The sequence below is a fragment of the Nannospalax galili genome, unplaced genomic scaffold (genome assembly GCF_000622305.1).
Source record: "Nannospalax galili isolate Female #2095 unplaced genomic scaffold, S.galili_v1.0 scaffold184, whole genome shotgun sequence".
In the NCBI taxonomy this organism is placed as follows: Eukaryota; Metazoa; Chordata; class Mammalia; order Rodentia; family Spalacidae; genus Nannospalax; species Nannospalax galili.
Window position 1 is genome coordinate 1,050,213 of NW_008351649.1, and position 22,158 is coordinate 1,072,370.

General features: G+C 40.7%; 1 protein-coding gene and 1 pseudogene across 1 annotated transcript in view; both read left to right on the forward strand.

Moving 5' to 3' along the window:
• Positions 1-22,158, forward strand: part of Kdm1a (lysine demethylase 1A) — a 66,973-nt gene that overhangs the window by 17,831 nt on the left and 26,984 nt on the right.
• LOC103746431 lies at positions 3,782-5,874 on the forward strand (annotated as a pseudogene).

Consider the following 22,158-nt stretch of genomic DNA (forward strand, 5'->3'; position numbering starts at 1 on the left):
AGCTCTCAATCACTTTGGTTAGATCAAAGATGTGGTACAGAGTCAGAAGTTCTTGTAACTTTCTTTTCCCTAGGTGAGTCCCTTTGTGGAGTTTATATATTAGGTCCTCTGCCAGCTTGTGTGGTAGAATGAGCCTCCCGTCAGAGGTGTATCTCCATCCATTCTTGATCTTGGTATTTTCCAGGGAAGTTAAATCCTGATCATCCTGAGCTGAGTAGGAGGCCTCTTCTGGTAAGAGGGGTTCAGGCAGGATAACCAGTAGGTTCGAGGCTGTTAGGGCTGCTTCTCTGGCTGCTAGGTCCACTCTCCTGTTTCCCTGTGCCTCCAGTGAATCCCCTTTTTGGTGCCCCAGACAATGGACAATGGCCAGTCTCTTTGGTAACCATATGGCCTCCAGGAATTCCAAGATCTCTTGTTTATTTTTGATAGTCTTTCCTTCTGCTGTCAGGAGCCCCCTCTCCTTGTATATAGCCCCGTGGACATGAGCTGTAGTGAAAGCCTAACGGCTATCAGTGAAAATGTTAACAGTCTGGTCTTTGCTTAGCTTTAAGGCCCAAGTCAAGGCAATTATTTCAGCCCTCTGGGTAGAGGTCCCAACTGGTAGGGAAGAGGCCCACACTGTCTGTGATGGACTGACAACCGCTGCCCCCGCATACCTGATTCCTTCCTTAATGAAGCTACTTCCATCCATGAACAGAATTAAGTCCAGGTGGGGCCATGGAACATCCGTCAGGTCTTCTCGAGTCCCACGTAAGCTGCAGAGTACCTCCAGGCAGTCAAGCAGGACCTCAAGATCTGGTTCTGGCAGCAAAGTGGCAGGATTGAGAGCGGTGCTGGAGAGGAACTGGATGCGAGGGGGATTAAGGAGCAAGGCCTGATAATGCATCAACTGAGCATTTGTCATCCAATCGGTCGGGATTTTTAAGGACCTCCTTAATCAAGTGAGGGGTGGTGACTGTAAGGGGCTGTCCCAGCGTGAGCTTATCTGCATCCTTAACCAATAAGGCTGTGGCTGCGATAATTCTGAGGCAGCCCGGACATCTGAGGCCACGGGATCAAGCTTTTTCGACAAGTAAGCCACAGGTCTCTTCCAAGGCCCAAGCATTGGGGTCAGGACTCCCTTTGCTATTCCCGCTCATTCGTCAACAAAGAGCTGATAGGGCTTATGGATATCTGGCAGAGCCAAGGCTGGAGCCTGCAATAAAGCCTTCTTAATTTCTTGAAAGGCCCTCCCCTGAGTCTCAATCCATAGGAACGATGACTCATTTCCTCGAGTGGCTTCATACAAGGGTTTTGCCAGCTCGGTGAATCCGGGTATCCAGAGCTGGCAGAAGCCTGCCGATCACAAGAACTCTCTCAACTGCCTGCGGGATCTCGGGCTTGGAATTCCCATAATGGCTTGCTTTCTGGCTGGTGACAGCCACCTCTGCCCATCCCTTAATATGTACCCCAAGTACATTACCTCTGTGACACAGCTGAGCCTTCTTGGTGGAGACCTTATACCCCAATTGGTCCGAGGTTAGGAGCAAATCTATGGTGGCCTGAAGACAAGTGCCCTCATCCTCAGTGGCAGTCAACAGGTCACGGTCATCTACGTACTGTAGGAGGCTTACCCCCGGGTGTGAGGCCCGATACTCCTGCAAGTCCTGGTGTAGAGCCTCATCAAAGATCGTGGGGGAGTTCTTGAACCCTTGTGGCAGTCGTGTCCAAGTGAGTTGTCCCTTAAACCCCTGGTTTGGGTCTCCCCACTCAAAGGCAAAGATGGATTGACTTTCCTTTGCCAAGGTCAGGCTAAAGAAGGTGTCCTTGAGATCTAGAACAGTATAGACCCTTCTCCCCGGAGAGAGTGAGCTCAGCAGGGTATACAGATTGGGGACTGTAGGGTGGATGTCTTCTACTCTCCTGTTAACTTCTCTCACATCCTGCACTGGGCGGAAATCATTAGTCCCCAGTTTCTTGACAGGTAGGAGAGGGGTGTTCCATGGAGATTGGCATGGAACCAGAATACCGAACTCCCTAAGGCGGTTTATATGTTTAGTAATTCCTGCCCTTGCTTCAAGAGTCATTGGATACTGTTTTACTCTTACTGGCTGAGCATTAGTTTTTAAAGTCACTATTATTGGTGGCTGTTGGATGGCTCTCCCTGGGGAATTAGTTTCCGCCCAAACTCCAGGGATTGTTGCCTGGAGGTCCCTGAGGATAATGGTTGGTCTCTTTTGAGGGGGTGGGGCATGCACTCTCCATTCTTCTTCTAATTGAAGCATAGGATATAGGCTGCTTCTGGTACAGTCACATCAGGAGGTCCTCTCCCAGAGAAATGGAGTTGAGCCTTCATTTTATTTAGCAAATCTCTACCCAATAAGGGATATGGGCACTCTGGGACCACCATAAAGGAGTGTGAAACTGTCTTTTTACCTAAGTTTACTTCCCTTTTGGTAGTCCAAGGGTGCTGAGCGATTCCCGTGGCTTCTCGCACCCAGGTGTGTTTATTGGTCAATTTTCCCATAGGCTCTTTTAAAACTGAATATTGTGCTCTGGTGTCAACTAGGAAGTCGATGGCTCGTCCCTCCACTTGTAGGGTCACCCAGGGCTCATGGTGGAGGTTTGCCAAGCCCAGGCCCCTTCAGTTTTCTAGGTTTGCCAACTCGAGGATCTTGGGATTGGAGGGAGGCTGGGATCCTGTCCTTTGAGGACATTCCCTACCCCAGTGGCCCAGCTATTTACAATATGCGCACTGGTCTCTTTTGAGGTGGGGCTGACCTTCCTGTGGGGGTTGTGGGGCTCAGGTTCCCTTTTTCATAGAGGATTGGTCCCCCCATTTGGGATTCGTTGCTCTTTCGGCCAACAATATCCTAGCCAGCCCTTTTGTCTTTCTTCAGGGGTTTCTCTGTTGTTAAATACCTTGTTTGCCACTGCCATCAGCTCAGGAAGGTTTTTGCCCTCAAAACCTTCCAGTTTTGAAGTTTTCATTTTATGTCTGGAGCTGCCTGATTTACAAAAGCCATATTGATGGCCATCTGATTATCTGGGGCCTCTGGATTTATAGGAGCATAAGTTCTGAAAGCCTCTAACAGGTGTTCCAGGTATGCTGTAGTAGGCTTTCCCTTCCCTGCATCACCTGACTGACCTTAGACAAATTGGGGGGGCACTTAGCAGCTGCCCGGAGACCCCCCCATAAGAATCCGGTGATAGACCTTTAGGCGTTCCCTACCTTCGGGGGTGTTATAGTCCCACCCCTGTTGGGCATGTGAGCAGGAAATCAGCCACAATCAAATCCTCATTCTCTGTCAGTCACCCATCATTTCCAGGGACTGGACCGCAGTGTCTGCATTCCTGAAGGATGCGGTTCTGTTCCTCGGTGAACAAGGATATTCAATAACTGTTGGTAATCATCCCAAGTGGGTTGATGGGTAAAAAGAATGGTATCCAGGAGGGAAATCAGGGCCTGAGTCTTCTCCGTGAAGGAGGGAGTCTGTAACTTCCAATTATACAAGTCACTAGTAGAAAAGGGAAAGTAGACTGCTGGGGAAATTCCATCCTCCCTTGGGGGCCCAATCTCCCTCAGGGGAGGAGCTCGCACAATTCTCCCAGGAAGGACTGGAAGAAGAGGAAGATGCTTGTGACCTGCACCCTGTAGGTCTATCCAGAGCACTCACTGGGGCCCTGTGAGGTGGCAGGAGTAAATCTTCCTCTGGTGCCGAGGGAAGGTCCTCGGGACCTGATGGGTTTTTGGTCTGGACTTTCTTCAGGGGAAGCAAAGTGGCTGGCCCCTTAAGCCCCGATGGCGGGGGTGGCAGTAAGGGGCGCAGCCAGTCAAGGGGGGGATAGCAACCAGATATTGCCAACCTAGGATGTATGGGATCTGGTCAGGGTGCCCCATTCCCTGAAGATAACTCCTTGAACCCTGTAGATGAGGGACAGGTTAAAGGACCCTTCAGGCGACCATTCAACTTCAAAGGAGGGCCATTTGATGGTGCAGAGGGTCTGGAGGCGTTTCGGCTTGACGCGGAGTCCAGACACGTTTGAAGCTGCTCATTTGTAGCCCTGAAAATGACTTCGAACTAGATCAAGGGGAGCTGAAGATGATAAGACTTTCTGGCCCATCGTGGGATAAACTTCAAGAAAAAAGAATACAAGGAGAGGGATGAGAATGAGAAGAAGTAGGATGGAAAGTCGATGGACAAGGCGGAGCTCCGAGCAGAGGGTGAGGACAGTATGAGATGGCAGTTCCCTTGAGGGAGAAATGAAAATCTTGCAGCGCGCGGGGTCAGCCTAGAAGGCTGCCCCTGTTCCTTTCCCAAAAATATTTGGCCAGCCTGGATACCACATCCGACTGGGCCAAGACTCTGGGTCGGCCCCACCTGGATTCCACATCAGACTGGAGCACAACCCCTCAACAGAAGAGGAGTCGGGGCATCCCCTGTTCTCCTCCAGCTCTGGGATCAATAGCGCACCCGCCTGATCTCTGTTGAGCCCCAGGATGTCCAGGCTACTGGGAAGAGAGAGAGAGAGAGAGAGAGAGAGAGAGAGAGAGAGAGAGAGAGAGAGAGAGAGAGAGAGAGAAAAAGACAGACAGAATCAGAACTTACCAAGACCGGCTCCGGTGGCACTTTTGTGGGTCTGGGGTCTCTATTCTCAAATCCCACATGAGCCCCCACAATGTTAGGGTTCGAGAATCGAGAATAATTCCCACAGATACCCAAAAAGATAATACAAAAAGTTTATTTAAGGAATTTAAAGTAAAAAAAGGACAACAACCAAATGGCAGCTAGCCAGGCACAGACTTCATGAGCCAAAGATGGAGTCTGGCCCCGAACAATAGTAGGCAGGAGCTTTTATTGGGGCACTCCACAGAAACCTGCGTGTGCGCCAAACATTTTTTAAAATAATTGGATGTCCCCATATCCTGTGTACGGGGAAAGTCTTTATTGGTAGGGGCTGTCTTCAGGGCAGTGTCAGCAAATATCTTTTAATCAGAAGTTTTTGTTCATATCTTATAAGGCTTTTACATGTACAATATGCCTGAGCTTGTCTCGGCTTGTCTAAAGAAGCTAGCCAAAATGGAGTCAGAGCATTCTGGCTCTTCACTCTCAAACCAAACCCAAACAGCAAAACTCACATAAAAGGGACATCCAGGGACTGGAGAGATGATTCACCTGGTAGAGTCTTTCCTTGCAAGCATGAAGACCCTGGTTTGAATCCCAAACCACTGGATCTGCAGTCCCAGCACTGGAGAAGCAGAGACCCTAGGATTTGGTGTTTGGTCTAGATGAATCTGCAAGCTCCAGGTTCAGTGAGAGACCTTGTCTCAAAAAATAAGGTAGAAAATGGTTTAAGAAGACATCTGAAGCTGATCTCTTGCCTCCACATGTGCACACATACTTATACACCTCTCACTCAAACATCAGGTCCACAGTGCTGGCAGGGTCGGCAAGTGTCGTAGTCTGCTAACTGCCAGGAAGCTCTGTCATCACCAGTAGGACCAGAAGTGGCATGATAAACACTACAAGAAAGCCCCTTTAGGCATAGTCATTAAAGCCAACCCATTTGGAGGTGCTTCTCATGCAGAGGGAATTGTGCTAGAAAAAGTAAGGGTTGATGCTAAACAACCAAATATGGCTATCAGGACGTGTCAGGGTCCAGTTCATCAAGAATGGCAAGAAATGGCCTTTTTGCCCAGTATGGTTGCTTGAACTTCATTTGGTTGAAAAGGTCATACAGTTGATAATATTCCTGAAGTCTGCTTTAAAATTATTAAAGTAGCTAATATATCTCTTTTGGCTCTATACAAAGGCAAGAAGGAAAGACCAAGGTCCTAAATTTTGATGATGGAAACACAGTTGTATGTAATTTTCATATACCAAGTTAAAAAGAAAGACAGTCAGCTGGGCTTGGTGGTATACACCTTTAATCCCAGCACTTGGGAGGCAGAGGCAAGCAGATCTTTGTGAAAATTAGACAAGTCTACGTAATGAGTTCTAGGCTAGCTGAGCCTACAGAGAGACACTGTCTCAACCCCCTACTCCCCAAAAGACACTCACCCTGGGTTAGTAAAATGCTAAATAACCAAAAATATACAAAAAGCATGGACAGAAAAATTTAGTTTGTTTCAGTGACATTAAATCACAAATACTGTTAGAATGAAAATACCCAGGGCTGGAAAGGTGGCTCAGTGGTTAAGAGCACTGACTGCTCTTGGAGAGGACCCAGGTTCAGTTCCCAGCACCCACATGGTGGCTAACAACCATCTATTAACTCCAGTTCCAAGGGATCTGACACCCTCTTCTGCCCTTCAAGGGCATTGCAAACACAGATGCACTTACATGGAGGTGAAATACTCATACACCCAAAATAAAAATAATAAAATATTTAAAAAAAGAGAATGGGGGGCCAGGCGTGGTGGTGCACGCCTTTAATCCCAGCACTGGGGAGGCAAAGGCAGGCAGATCTCTGAATTCAAGGCCAGCCTGGTCTACATAGTGAGTTCCAGGACAGCTGGGGCTACAGGGAGACCCTGTCTCAAAAAGACCAAAAAAAGAAAGAAAAGAGAGAATGGGGGCTGGAGAGATGGCTCAGTGGTCAAGAACACTGGTTATTCTTGCAGAAGACCTGGGCTTGAGTCCCAACACCCACATGGCAGCTAACAACTGTCCGTAATTCCAGTTCCGGGGGATCCAACAGTTTCTTCTGTCCTCCATGGGCATTGCACAACATGGATGTACTTACGTACACACAGGCAATACACTCATACACATAAAATAAAAATAATAAATAAAATATAATGAGAATGAAAATAACCTGTATGGCAAAAGATTGATCATCAAAAATTTGGTGAATTGATTATTCAGCATAACAAAAATGTAAAAGGCAGAGTTTTCTGTATTGTCTTTAAAAAGTATTATACTGTGTATGTGTGTGTGTGTGTGTGTGTGTGTGTGTGTTGGCGGCGGCAAGTACCTTTACCCACTGAGCCATCTCACTGGCTCTGGAGAAGAGCAGATGATCGATTTCCTACTTCTGTTTGTGACAGGGTCTCATAACCCAAGCTGGCTTCAAACTCACTGTGCTGAGACTAATCTTGAACTCCTGATCCTACTGCTTCCACACCCCAAGTGCTAGAATTAGAGGTGTGCATCACCACACCCACCTGATTTCCTTTCTTTAAAAGAAAAAAAAAAAGGATTGGTGAGATGACTGAAGCAGATAAGTTGTTTGTCACAAAAGCCCGATTGATTCCCAGAACTCATGAAATGGAAGAAGAGAACCAACTCTACAGTTGTTCCCTAACCTCCATACGTGTGCCCTGGCATTGCTGCCACCCCCCATACACTCACATACAACAATAAATAAAACAACAGCCAGGCATACTATCTATAATCTCAATTCTTGAGAAGCAGAGACAGGAAGATCAGGAGATCAAGATCACTCTGCCTATACAGTGAGTTTGAGACCAGTCTGTAGTCTGGGATAGATGAGACCGTTTCTCAAAGAAAAAATAGTATCAGTGGTTCCAATATTATTACTTCATCTTTATATCATCATTCTTTGCTAATAAGGTGCTCTGGTCTCTCCTGCAAGGCAAAGCATACTGATGGCAGTTGATAGCACGTATGGGTGGTGGTAACCAAATATTGGGTTAACATGGTCAGAGTTAGATAAATAATTTTGTTTCTTATGATGCTACAAGTATTCTTAAAATGTTTTCTCCATGCCTTTGTGTGGTGGAAGAGAGCAGAGTAGATTTCAATTTGGGAGATCTTACTTCCATAAGAAAGATTATAATAGTCTAGCGTATCCTCACACCCAGTAGGAGACCTTTTGTAGACTTAGCAGATACAATTGGGGAATGCTCGTACAGAGCATCTGTGTTGCTGTTTATACCCATTAATGTAAATAAATGCCTGAAATTATTTGAGTTTTCAGTATATGAAGTATGATGTGTACTTTCAAAAAACAGACCTAGGGTTAACCTATCATCCTTCCTTTGTTAATAGTATCATTTCAGTGTTCTGATTTGGAGCTATGCTCCAAAGTCAGTTACTGGAAGACAGGAAAAATGTGAATGCCTGAAAAAGGTAATCTAGATCAAGTCAGCAAAATTCTTAATGTTCTTAATTTTGATGAGTACTGTAAATGAACCAGGATATATATATATACTTAAAACACAGGTTTCCTGCCCTGAGGTAATTTTCATAGCTTAGGATAAGGCAAAGATATATACATAGGGGCTGGGGAGATGGATGACTCAGCAGTTAAGAGCACTTCCTGCTCTTCCAGTTTTGTTCCCAGCATCCATAGCAGGTGGTTCACAACTGCCTGTAACTCCAACTCCAGGGAATTGAAAACTCTCTTCTGGGCTCTGTAAGTACCTACACACTTAGACACAAACACATACACATAAATGAAAGTAAATCTTTAAAAATGCATATATAAGTATGTGATAGAGAACTCTTATTTACTTAGATATTTTAAAAAGATTATTATCTTTATATATGTGTAATGTGTGTGTGTTCTTTTAAGTGTTACATTTCAGTATAAAAGTCCTAGAGGGATTTGGAAGCAGAAAGGGTGAGGGTAGAGGATTGGTAAAATATAGAGGTGAAAGTTTCTAAAAGTAAAAATAGAGACATTCTCTATATAAAATAAGATTCATCCGGCTGTGGTGGTTCTTCATTCCTTTATTCATCAAACATTGGTTGTACGATTGTATTTTATTATAGTCATAGTGCTGAAATCTAAGAATTAAAAAATAAAGTTTGGCTCCTACATCAATAAACTCGGTCCAGAGAGTTACAGATACTAGTAATTGGCTATAGGAATCACACAATACAATAAAAGTATTTACAGTAATAGTGTGGTGAGAACACAGAAGTTTATTTTATTTTTTAAAGTGATAGGTTAAATTTTGAGTTTATTGTGTATAATCTGTTTTGAAGTTTTGTATATATACATGTTATATATATAGTAGAATATCATGTGCAATACCTTGATGAGCTCATTTTTTTTTGTTGAGCATACTTAACCTCTACTCTTAGCATTTTTCAAGAATACAATATATTGTTATTAACTATAGAAATTATTTTAAAATGATGTTTGTGTTCCAAATAGAACTTTGGAAAGTTCACATTAAACATGAAGAACTGATACTGAGTTTTTATGAAGCAGTTTTAGCTTCTTGATTTTGACTGGTAAGAACTATTGAATCTGATGTTTGGCTTTAGGAGACATTAAGTTGCTTTCTTAATGAATGAGTTTATTTCAGGGGGTTATTTTGTTTCACTTTTTTTATTAATGAAAAGTAATAATTTGTTTAGCTGAGCAACTTTGTAATGTCTGAATTCTCTTTGCCACCATCATTTATTTGGTCTGATCACATTGTAGTACAATGATAGGATAATTTGTCAGTGAGGAATTTATTCTCATCTGCCAATGGGAAGATGTGAACTCTGCCTTTATGTATATGAGTAGATTGATATTTTAGTCAGAAACAAACAAACAAACCAGGTCAGATTGTATTACATGTGGAAACTGGAAAGTCCTTATAGTTCCCGTTGTCAGATATGTGTAGTTAGGAAGTAGATCATTTAGCGTCTAGAAATGTTAACTGTGTTACGTGTGCTTATATATAAAAGCTTTTAATTACTCTGAGGTTAAACCATGAAAAGAATGTCAGATCCTAGTTGGTAGTTTCTGATACAGATTTTACTCTTCTGAAGAGAGTAACATCAAAACCCCATCTATCAGTCTGGGAAGAGGGCTCAGTTGGTAAACTGCCTGCCTTGTGAAAATGAGGACCTGTTGTCCGGTGTGGTGGCGCACGCCTTTAATCCCAGCACTTGGGAGACAGAGGCAGGTGAATCCCTGTGAGTTCCAGGCCAGCTGGGGCTACAGGGGGACCCTGTCTCAAAAAAAGAAAAAAAGAAAAAAAAAAAAAGGAGGACCCGAGTTGGATCTCCAGAACCCATGTTAAAAGTGCCAGGCAGGGTGGTGCTGGTTTGTAGTCTTGTAGTCATAGCACTGGGAAAGAGGAGAATCACTGGGACTTGATGCCAGCAGCCTAGCCTAATTGGTGAGTTCCAGGTCAGTGAGAGACCCTGTCTCAAAGAAGGTGCTCTGGCCACACACCCATGTGTGCCATCACACCTGCACACACATAAATCCAGGCCTGGTAGAGGCACTTACCACCAAATTTGAAGACCTAAGTTTGATCCCCAGGACCCATGTGGTAGAAGGTCAGAAGTGATTTCTGAAAGTTGTCCTCTGACCTCTCTCTGTAGCTGTGCCCACCCCCAATGAATGAATCAGTGTAATTTTAAAGATTAAAATGATTTTAAAGGCCAGGCGTGGTGGCTCATGCCTTTAGTCCTAGCACTTGGGAAGCAAAGGCAAGCGGATCTTTGTGAGTTCAAGGCCAGCCTGGTCTACATAGTGAATTCAGGTTAGCTGGGACTATAGGGAGACCCTGTCTCAAAAAGACCAAAAAAAAAAAAAAAAAGATTTTAAAAATCTGTAGAGATAAAACAGATGCTAACATTTTTGCCATATTTGCTGATTGCACAGGTTTAAAACTATTGATGACAGAATTTTGTGAGGGATTTTTGTTTTGTTTTCTTTTTTTCCCTCATATTTTATTTGAAGGTAGAAGAACACATGATTAATGCCTCAGAAGTTGTAACTTCCTCATGGATGTGTAGAGCCAAGGCATACTAAGAGTAGAAGCCTCTATCTGGGGAAGTGGATAGGCTGAGTTCTATGAAACTGTTGCTTTCAGCAGGGGAAAGAGAGTCTCTTGTTAGAAAATCCATTAGTTGTATTAGTACATGAGAAATGTTACAGGTACTTTTAATAGCAGTACCAGAATAAAGTTGAATGTTAACCTTTTGAAAAGGGTAATAACAAGAACAATAAGCTTTGTTATTAACTCATCACACCCACCTTAAACTTGTAGTTGGGCAGCACAACAAGATCTAAATTAAAAGCTTTCTTGGAGCGTTGTGAAACCTAAACTGTGAATCAAGACTTTGTATGAAATAGGGATGAGAACATCCTTACTATAAATGTGGGTAGTTAGTATATGGAAAATAGTCTTTCTGTTGACTTGTAAAATGTTTGCTTTCCTCAGCAGTTTATTGTTTGTCATACTTTCTACTTTCTTTCAGTGGGATCCCTGCTGCTAAGCTTCTGGCTTCTGTGGTACAGTGAAAGTTCCAGGCAGATTTCTGTTTTCAGCAGAACCTTGTTCTCTGTTCTAGACCTTATGAAGGCTGTCTGTTTTAGTTCATTATTTTTAAAGACAAAAATTGCTGTTCGGATTGAAAACCATAATTTTATTTAGAATAATTTTGTTGTCAGAGTACTGACCATCATTAGTAGTAGTAAAAAGGCCTTTAGTATGCTTAAAAGTTCTGGCTACTTTGGCTACCTTATGAGCCCACTTTGTTTTCATTTGTTTTGATATAATTTATTCTGCCCCAAATCAGGGTCAAATAGGTATCAGGAAAAAAAAAAAAAGTGTATTGAGTTTATTTGAATGATTTGGTTTTTAAAGATTACTTTTATTATTTTTTTTTATTTATTTGTATGTGTCAGTGTGCATGCATGTATGTGTGCTGTGTGTGGGTGTTTTTGGAGGCCAAAAGAGGGCATTAGATTCTCTGGGCTGAAGTTACAAGTAGTTGTGAGGTGCCTTGAAGTGGATGCTGGGAACTGAATCAAGGTCTTCTGGAAGAGCAGTAAGCGCTCTTAAGCGATGTATCTCTCTGCCCCTTGAATGATGGCTTTTTTTTTTTTTTTTTTTTTTTTTTTCTCGTTTTTTTGAGACATAGTCTCCCTGTAGCCCCAGCTGGCCTGGAATTCACTATGTAGAGACCAGGCTGGCCTCGAACTCACAGAGATCTGCCTGTCTCTGCCTCCCAAGTGTTAGAATTAATTTTAAAGCCACTTTTCAATACAGGGATAGTAGGAAGGTAGCATGAAGTAGTGGTGGTCACTTTCTCAAAAAATATTTTTGTGTGTATTTATTTGTGTGTGTGTTGTGAGAATTTAATTCCACCAGTGTTCACCCTGGGGAACCAATAAATTTATTATGGTTACTTACAGAGCATGGATGTTGGGCAGAGTTGGAAGTGCAGGCGACTCTAAAGCAGCTACTGTGGAAGGTCTGTACCCAGTATAGATGATGGCTTCCCCATGGCTGTGTAGGTGGAACCTCCTTTCTCTACTTCCCCCAAGCTTTTGTACTCTAAGCCCCTCTTTGAGACCCCCCAAGGCCATGTGCAGTAGGAGCAGAATTGTATACAAATGGCTGGGAGGAGTGACTAGATCCTTAGAGGGTCCAGTGTGTGTACCTGTGCAAGTGTTTGTGCAACACCATACCATTGCACACAATGTGGGTCCTAAGGATCCAGCTTACACCATCATACTCGGTAGCAAATACCTTTACTCACTGAGAACTCACTATGTAGACCAGGCTGGCCTCCAACTCAAAGAAATCCGCCAGCCTCTGTCTCCCAAGTGTGGGGATTAAAAGCATGTGCTACCACACCCGGTACCTCTTTTTAAAATCTTTAGACTTACTTGTTCTGAGTTCTGTCTTTGATTTTCAGCCATCTTTACAGTATTTCCATTTAAACTTTTCTCTTACATTTCCCATTTTGTTCATTGAATTACCATTCTCTTGAACTTAAAATGGAGGCATTTTGAAAGTCCTTTATTCTGGTTACCAGGTTTGCTGTAAAATCCTGGTGCCTTCCTATGCAAGCCATTTTGATTTGCTAATTTGATTTGCTTGCAAGTGATTTCACTTCACATCTGAATTATTTTATTGCTTTTTAAATCCTATCACCCTTCTTTCTAAGACATCTGATACAAAGTTTAAAATATGATTTGTTTTTCTGCTTTCTTGCCAAAGATCACATTTTCCTTTTATTACTGGTAAGACCAAGTTCAGGTTTCAGGTGTGTCCAACATTTTTACATTGTGATGTGATGTATTTTCTTTAAAGGTCATGCTGGAGAACCACATAGTCAAGTTTTTGTTTGTTTGTTTGTTTGTTTTAATCATAGAAGACTCTCATAATACTTTACTGTTTTGTGTTGGGCTGTATTCATAGCTATCCTTGGCCACATATGGCCCATGGGCTGCAGATTGGACATACCTGGAAGTTGACCTTTGCTTGATTCCTACTGCTGTTCCAGGTCATCTCCTGAGTTAAGTGATATTGTGCCATCCTCTGCACATACTGTGATTTTTCTCCCTGCCTCTGAATGCTCTGGACCTTAGTGGGGTTTTACCATTTCTCAGTCTATTCAAATGCATTGGGACCTATGTAGAAAAGCATCACTGATCTTTAAGTCTGTTAACTTTTATTTATTTATTTTTAACTTTTATTTTATTTTATTTTATTTGGTCTTTTTGAGACAGGGTCTCCCTATAGCCCCAGCTGTCCTGGAACTCAGTATGTAGACCAGGCTGGCCTTGAACTCACAGAGATTCGCCTGCCTCTGCCTCCCGAGTGCTGGGATTAAAGGTGTGCGTCACCACACCCGGCCTAATTTTTATTTTTTTAAAGTTGCTTTGTGGATATTTTCTTTCTCCAAAAAGATTATAAACTCTTTGAAAGTGGGGATTCTATCTATCCTACTTTCATATTGGTGCTTGGCAGTTGGGGAGTAAGTATGTAATAAATCATCAAACCATGTCTTTGATCCCAGGACTTGGAAGGCAGAGGCAGGTGGAGCTACATAGTGAGTCTCCATAAGTCAACTTAGGCTGCATAGCTAGACACTGTACAGATCAAATTATGAAATTATTACTAAATTATGAAATTCCAGTGGTTGTTAACAGTGAAGATTTATGTTTACAGATTATTTTACCTCTCTGTCTCTTTTTCTTTCTCTTTCTCCTTCTTCCCCTTCCTCTTTCTCTCTCTCTCTCTTTCTCTCTTTCTCTCTTTCTTGACCAGGCTGATCTCAATTTCACAGAGATCTGCCTGCCTCTGCCTCCTAAGGGCTGGGATTAAAGGTATGTGCCACTGGGCCTGGTACCTTTTCTTTTTTAAACTTTTGAAATATTTCTTATTGCCAACTAATTTGTCAAAGTCAATATGTGATGACTAGATTTAGTCATTTGACTATTTTGATAATATCCTATGAAATTATTTCTTCTTTAGAGATTTTGAAGTTTATCAAAATGTTTACAGAACATAAATATGAATGCAATTTGAAGAAACTAGTCAAAATATGAAGTTCTTAGGGACAGCAAACCAGTGATTTTCACCTCCATATATTTAAAAGTCAACATAGACTTCTCTTTAAGATGTTGGTAAAATGGTCTTTTGAGCATTTGGATCAAGAAGAGACAACATCTAGTAATTTAACTATGACTGGAAGCCTGAAGGACCGCTGAAAGACTGAGAAGCAGGTTGAAAGATAAGACACAAGTAACCTACATACTGTAAGCCTGAGGATCTTTTCACATATGTGCAATTGTGTGCATGTGTTGTGGTTGAAATGAAAACAAGGTAGTGGCACTAAAACTGAGATGATACTAAAAAGTTGCTTTTCAATATTTACAGTTTGTATCTTGACTTTGAATTTGTGCTGAGTAAAGATAACTGGGTTTGCCTCCTCTCACTTGTCTCTGCCACTGTCAGGAGCAGAGTCTTGAGCCAGAAAGACCCATAGCAGATGAATAAGATGTTTTCTGTGCATCAAATACGTTACCTAGGCAGAAAGCTGTGTTTGTATGTGTGCCATTATTAAGAAAATGATAACTGGGTGTGGCAGCCCATGCTTGTAATCCCAACATTCACTGAGCTGAGGCAGGAGGGCTACTTCATGGAGACCCTGTCTTAAAAAGAAAAAGATGAAGATTCATCCAGAATGCCACTAATAAAGATCATCTGGTGGGTCTGGGGATATGTAACTCAGTTGGTAGAGTGCTTGCCTAGTAGCACTTTGGAGGTAGAGGCCAACCTAGGATACATGAGACCTGTCTCAAAGAAGAGATGGCCTGGGCTAGAGATGAACTCAGTGTTAGAGCACCTGCCTAGCATGTGCAGAGAAATAGGTTGAATTCTTAGCACTGTAAAACAAAACCTTTTTTGAGCTGGGAATGTAGTGCAGTTAGTTGATAGATTGCTTGCCAATCATGTAGTAGTGGCACAGCCTATAATCCCAGAGATAAATATCTTTTTGCAACACTTTTTAGTTTTGTTTTCCATCAATTCTTGGGCTTTATATTACCTTCTGTGTACTTCCTCTTTGCTTAAATAATACCATAGGTTTGGATTTTTTTCATATTATGAGAGATCCTTTTTAAAATATTCCTAGAATATTCCTAGAATATTGAATATTTCTTGTATTTTTCATGTATATTTTCTTCAGTTAACAGTATCCTTTTGGTTGTGAGCCTAAGCCTTTAACCCACTGTGCTTAGCTCTCTAGCCATCAGTATCCTTTTAAAGACAGAATTTTGCTATGTAGTGCAGACTGGACTTGAGCGTGGCATCCTCCCACCTCAGTGTCTCAAATAGCTGGGGTACAGGCATGCATCACCATACCTGGCTAGAACAGTATCTTTATAAGAATTTTTTAGTGTGTTTTTTAATATAGCAGAAGAAAGACTGCTTTACCATGTTCTTTTGCTCTTATTGCTCTTTGTAGCACCAAAATCATGAATAAGAAGAAATAGTTTTGTTGAGTACCATTGACTTTAAGAAAAAAAAGTTGAGCTACCTCTAGGTTAAAATAAATTATCCTAATGTATGACTTGCAGTTGGAGAAGACAGCAAAGGGTAGAAATAGGAAGGAAATAATTCAGACTTAATGGCTAGTTTGAAGGTGCTCTTGTTTTTCTGTTAAGTTTTTAGTAGTAAGCTATCACCGTGAGAAGAGATTGGTACTTGTTACTTTTGTTTGCGCTAAGTCAGGAATATCATTTGAGAGAGAATGGCTAAAGCTCAAATGTTGTTCATAATCTTATTTGTTTACTGTTATGAGTGCACTCTGTTTTTCCAAATAGGATTTTATATTCTGATCCACCTTGTTTCTGTTGGCCCAAACCACAACATTGGCAACCTTTTTTAGAAATCTGTTGACATTTATGAACAAAGCCAGATTGTACTAAGAATGAACATTTCCATTTTAAATTTTAGGTATTTAAACTGTAGAACCTATAGTCCTAAGACAAGTTTGCAGATTGAGTTCAGTAATTGAATCTTCTTTCATGTTTATATGCCCTTTTCCAAGAACTCTAAACAAGTCATATGCATTGTATCTTGTCTAAAATAACCTAGAACCTAGTAGGCCCTTTATAGACAAGAACATGGGAAAATAATCTTCAAAACAGTGTCCACCTTTATCAGCACATTCTAGTGGCATTGTCAAATCATTTCTTGAATTCAAATCCTTTATATTCTTAAGGATGAAGATATCAAGTTTCATAGACTTGGGAACATTTTTATAATACGAAGGCTATGTTTGTTTGACTTTACTGCTCTCTTCAAACTCAAATGGTGAAATAATCCGTGCTTTCTCGTTGGAATGTTTTAAAGTAAACTGATGACACTTGTCCAAGCTTAGAAGGTAATGTTTTCCTACCTTTGAAGATGACTGTGATTTCCCAGTTAGGATACCAGGTGGCTAGAAGCTTACAGAGATCATAGTATCTATCTTGCTGATAGATTTTGGAAGACAGTCCGTCAAATGATGTTTTCAGATTGAAGTTTGAAGCTTTGATTTCTTTTCTTGAAGTTACTTTTACGCAGTCATCAGGAGACTTTCTTAGCAAGGCTTATTATGTAGCTTGAAGTAGAAGCTCCCAGAAGATCTTGCTCACTTCCTCCATACTCCTACAGGTGTGTCAATCTGCAGCACTTGGCATCTGACTACAGGGTGTCTTAGGGTGTGTTCTCAAGTTCTTCTAAGGAAGTACAGGTATGTTCAGCTCCAGTACTATCTCCTGTGTATAGTAAACAAACTACCTTTGGAGCTGAATCTTTTAGTTATTGCCTCTGCTTTGAAGAGAACAAGATTTTTTTAAGATTGTCAGTCTTTTGCTTGCTGTCTTTTTTATATAGAAGGTTAAAGGACTGTTGCATCAATGCTGAATTGTTGTAGTTTCAGGTCCTAGAGCCATGTCACTCCCACTCTCAGTCTAGCAACAGTTAGTAAAAAGACATTTTGAGTCATCCCCCAACCCCCTTCCAGACTTAATTTAGGGATTAGAAATACCTATATACTTTGTTCTACCTTTCAATAAGGATGACCATGTGACATTGAAATTTCCTGACCAGAATTTGGAAGATTATGATGCAATAGCCCGGGCTTTGATTCCAGAAGGAGCTCTCTGAACGGTTCACTAGTTGGTGGTAAATTCGTGAGTCGCCAACTGTTAGGCCTTTATGTCCAGATATTATCTTAATTTATGGAGTAAGGTCCCTGAGTTCTCCTCTTTCCTTCCACAGGGCAAGCAGGAGGACTTCAAGACGACAGTTCTGGAGGGTATGGAGACGGCCAAGCATCAGGTGAGGGTGGCATTAGATGCTTGCCACTTTAGCAAGAGCCGCCAAGTCAGGGAGTTGATGCTTGCAAGTGTTTTTGGCTATGGTATCCCAATTTAGCCAGAAGCGCAGGGAGTTATAACCCACAGGACAGAGTAGTGTGAGCATAGAGTGTGAGAAAAGCAAAGACAAGCATAATTGAAGTCCTCAGGCCGATCTCAACCCTCCACTCTTCATGTTTTTGAGGGGATGGCGGGTACTTTTCAATAAAAGTAGTATGATAGAAAACAGACTCGGGAATCATGGGACCTTTAAAGAGAACTGCAACAATATACAGAGATGAGAAGCCATAGACTTGAAGGTCTTAACAAGGACTGAGAGGTATTCTAGGACTAGACTGAAAGTGGCATCTTTTCAGATGATTGTTGGTGTTGGGTACATAATCATTTTACAGTTTTAAACGTTTTGTTTCTAGGGTAAAAGTTACCTTTAAGGAGAAAAAAAAATGTATTCAAAGCACTTTCTCTTTTTAGATAAAACAGTATGGATTTTTACTTCTGGGAAAAAGTAAAGGATTTATAGGGATCACCATTTGGAACCATTAAGTTTGTTCCAGAAATCTCAAGTAACATGTCTGGATGTCATCCCTTTCCTTTTGAAGGGTGTTGTGTATACCAGTGCTCAAAGCTGGTTTTTCTGGACAATTTGATAAAATTGGAATGTGTGTTACTTCACTGTGGAAGGTTGTCACTGTTCATTTAAGTCTAGCTTAAAATTATTTGTCTATTGCAGTTTGTGTATAACAGTTTCAGGCAGTATTTGTATTTTATTTTCTTGGATCAAAGGTAGTTCCATGATGATAGAACAATTTATAGTTAAGGGGATTCAGAATCTTCAAAGTAGATATCTTTAAATGCTGCCCAGGACCAGAGGTTGATAATCAGTATGTGCTTACCTTAGAGGAGTTGAAATTCTCTTTTAGCTGTGGCAGATAGACCTTCAGAAGTGCTTTTCATCAAAAGAAGTAGATCTTCCTTGAAACTCTTAAGAGTTTTAATCTCAAAGAAGTCTGGTCTTGCTGGCTTTTGTTTTTATGAGAATATTTCTTTTGCTTAAATAACTATATTATATTGCTCATGCAAAAGTAGACTATCATAAACTGTAGAACATGAGTTTTAAGTGTTTCTAGGAGTGGTGATGAATGTTCTGAACCCTTCAAGCTCGCTCTTAGGTTTTACCATGTTCAGAAGTATGCATTTGTGAGCCAGTCAGTCCAAGTTAGAAGCATGCCTGTAAGTGACCAGCATTCTTCTCTTAATGAATCCAGGGGTTTCTTGTGGATTTTATCTTGACTTTTTAAAAGCCAGGTTGGTGTGTGTCTTCTAAATCTTGAGCTAAAACAAAGCCCGAAGTCATCTTCTCTAGCTTCCTGCCTTCAGAGAGATAGTATTGGATCTCCCCTATTTTATTAGTTAAAACCTGAAAGAAACCCTAAGAAGCTTTATGACTTGGCCAGCTATAAACTAACAGTTGTGGAGCAGTGAGAACCCAGGGTCTGGCTTTTTAGTGCATCAGTGGTTCTGTATACTGATAGCAGGTGTTTACCCTAAAAATAAGAACTCTTAAGTATGAGAAACCATGGTCTCTCTCTCTCCTCCTATTTTTTACTCCTTTTGGTTTAAAACTGTTGGACTTGATACAGTGCATCTCTGCTAATTGTAAAGTCATATTTCTTATGTAGATCTCATCTGGCTTTTGTTTTACCTTTCAGCTAGAAATTACTTTATCAAAACAGTCAAAGACGAGTATCTCATGGAGCCTTTTATCTGTTAGCTTTATGTCTATATTACCTTACACTGATAACAATGTCAGTTAGGTCTTATGGGAATCAGAGGGACACAATTTTGTACCACCTCCCCTGCCTCCTGTTCTACTCTCAACCCACATGGAAAAGTCTAAACTATTCCATAAAAAGGAAGTTTTTGGATGTTTTCAGGGAGCATTGGTAGTAGAAAGGGTATTTTGTTGAGTGTGATTGCAGACTAGAATGCTGCCCTAAGACTTCCTATGTGAGGAGGAAACTGAGTCGGAGGCAGGACTGAAGCTAGGCAGGCTGAGAGACCTTGTAAAAATTTAGACACCATCTTTGGAGCATTCTAAATTTCTGTAACAGTAGAGTGTATTAAGCGCACCCAAACATAAAAGTGAAAGGTATGTTCCAGAGCCAAGTGCAGAGTACTTCTGATTTATATGTACTGTTGGTTACTTTTTTTTCAAAGGGAGACATTCAGGCCATCAGGCTCCCCTGTAAAGGAGGTAGATTCATATGAGTTGGGTTATCCAAACTGGTTTGTTGCTTCATTTTGGAAACATCCTGTAAGAAAGATGCTTTGATTTAGCCTCTGAACAGTTTAAGTTCCAATTAACTTTTTTTTTTTTTAAAAAAAGGACTTAAAAAATATTATAGATCTGTCACTCAATTTTGATAATGGTGTTCATTCTTTGAAATAATAGTCTATCACAAAAATACCAAAAGAAGATAATCACAAGGGTTTTGATTTGTTGTACTGAGGAGTGAGCCCAAGAATGCCCTGAGAGCCTGAGAGTGCTAAATGGGGCTGTATGGTTATCTCAGCTCGTACTAGACTGGGCAGAGGCTGTTTCAGTTTTACAACTTGCTATCACAGTTTAAGAGTAACTTTTTTTTTTTTTTTTTTTTGTCTTTTTGATACATTGTCTCCTTGTAGCCCCAGCTGGCCTGGAACTCACTATATAGACCAGGCTGGCCTTGAACTCACAGAGATCCACCTGCCTCTGCCTCTGCCTCTGGATTGCTGGGATTAAAGGCATGTGCCACTATGCCTGGCCTAAGAGTAACTACATTTTAAAGCTACTATATGGAAGATAGAACTATAAAGGACTATTGTTCCCTGTGTACTAATATCATACCTTCTAGCTTCTTTAATTGTATTTGTTTAGACCTTTTGATTTGGAGAAGGTAAATAACATATTTTAATTGTTATACAGTCTCAAAATGCCCAAATTAGCCAAGTGTATGAGATGGATTTTTTTTTTTTTTTCTAAGAACACACCCTGGAACCAAATATAATATGAAACATGTGTGTGTGGTTTTTTTCCCCAAATAGTTTTTCTGGCTCTTGTTGAAAAATAGTATTTTGTAGTAGGAGTAATTCATTGACTACTTATTATTAAGCATAAAAGAGATAATACAGTATAACTAAGAAAAAACTATTTTTGGTGGCTCAAAGTAGAGTTTTGTTTTGGTTTACATTGGGTTTTTGCCTTGAACTAGCCATGTAGCCCAGGTTGGCCTTAAACTTGTGATCCTCCTTCCTCAGCCTCTGGGGGCTTGGAATTATGGCGTACAACCCCATGATTGTAAAGTGGAATTTGGAATTTAAAGGATTAAATAGAAACAATTCATCTTCATGTTGATAGTGTACACATGAACTAGATGGGTGCAATCCATTAAATATTTATTTAGTTCAGGTTCTGAAGTTAGTATGTAGATACAGTGTTTGTTATAAGGATGTAGAATATTTTGGAGTTGGACTTTTACTTTTTGTTCAGTTTATTTTGATTTGGGTAGGTAGGGTACAGGGACATCTAAGCTGTATAATTTTAGAGATTTTACCATTTACTTATGTATTCCCTGCCCCACTAGCATTTCTTTTTTTCTTTTCCTTTTTTCCTTAATGCCATGCTCGATCTGCAGCAGTATAGCTCTTACTGTTTTTGTCCCCATCCTGACTCCAATTTTGGATTGGAGTTGATTAAATGCAAGGATTGTTGATTTTATTTACTAATGTGGAACACAGGGTTTTTGCCCTCACTCTCATGGTGGGTGGATAGCATTTCTTAGAACAGTTGTTTTTAATGTGTGGCCTCGGTTAACACTGGGCATTTTGCTTGACCTTTTCTTAACCTGTTTTTCTAGGTGGCGGTTTTCATTTGGATATCTTTATGAAAAGTAATCCCTGAATAGCTTAGCTACAATTTTAAAGTTAAATTTGTATCTGCTGTGTTCTTTTAATTCTAATCTTTAATGCCTTTTATCATTGCTTTCCAACTTCTTGTTTTATGAGCTTTAAAATAATTAAATACAGATAATTTGTGTCTTGCTGTGTTACTTATTATAATTACTTTGGTGGTATTGAATTCAGAAATTTTAAATTGTACCTTGTTTTCTTCTGTCCTATTTCTGGAGTGGAAATTTGTTGAGGATTGACCTGCAGCTAGCTAAGCACATGTATTTAACACCGAGCAGCATCTCTAGCCCTGTGTCTTGATATTTTCAAATACTAGTGATTAAGTGTATCTTTATAAGGTGGTCTTAGGACTGTAAATTCAGTATGTGAATTTCTAAGAATCCCTTATAAAGTTGAATTTATTTACTAGCTTAAGATATTAAAAAAAACAATTTAAAGAATTCAAAATAATTGACTTTGCTTGTATATAGTGTGTAGTATACTGTATTATATAATATATGTAGTAATAGTTCACTTGTTTTAGTGAATTATTTCTGTTTCTGACAGAAAAAGTAAATTCTTCTCATTCTTCTGACTTAACCAATGCAGTCTGCTTGATTTCACTCCCTGCTTGCCAACACTGAGTAATGAGAACTAGTAAATACT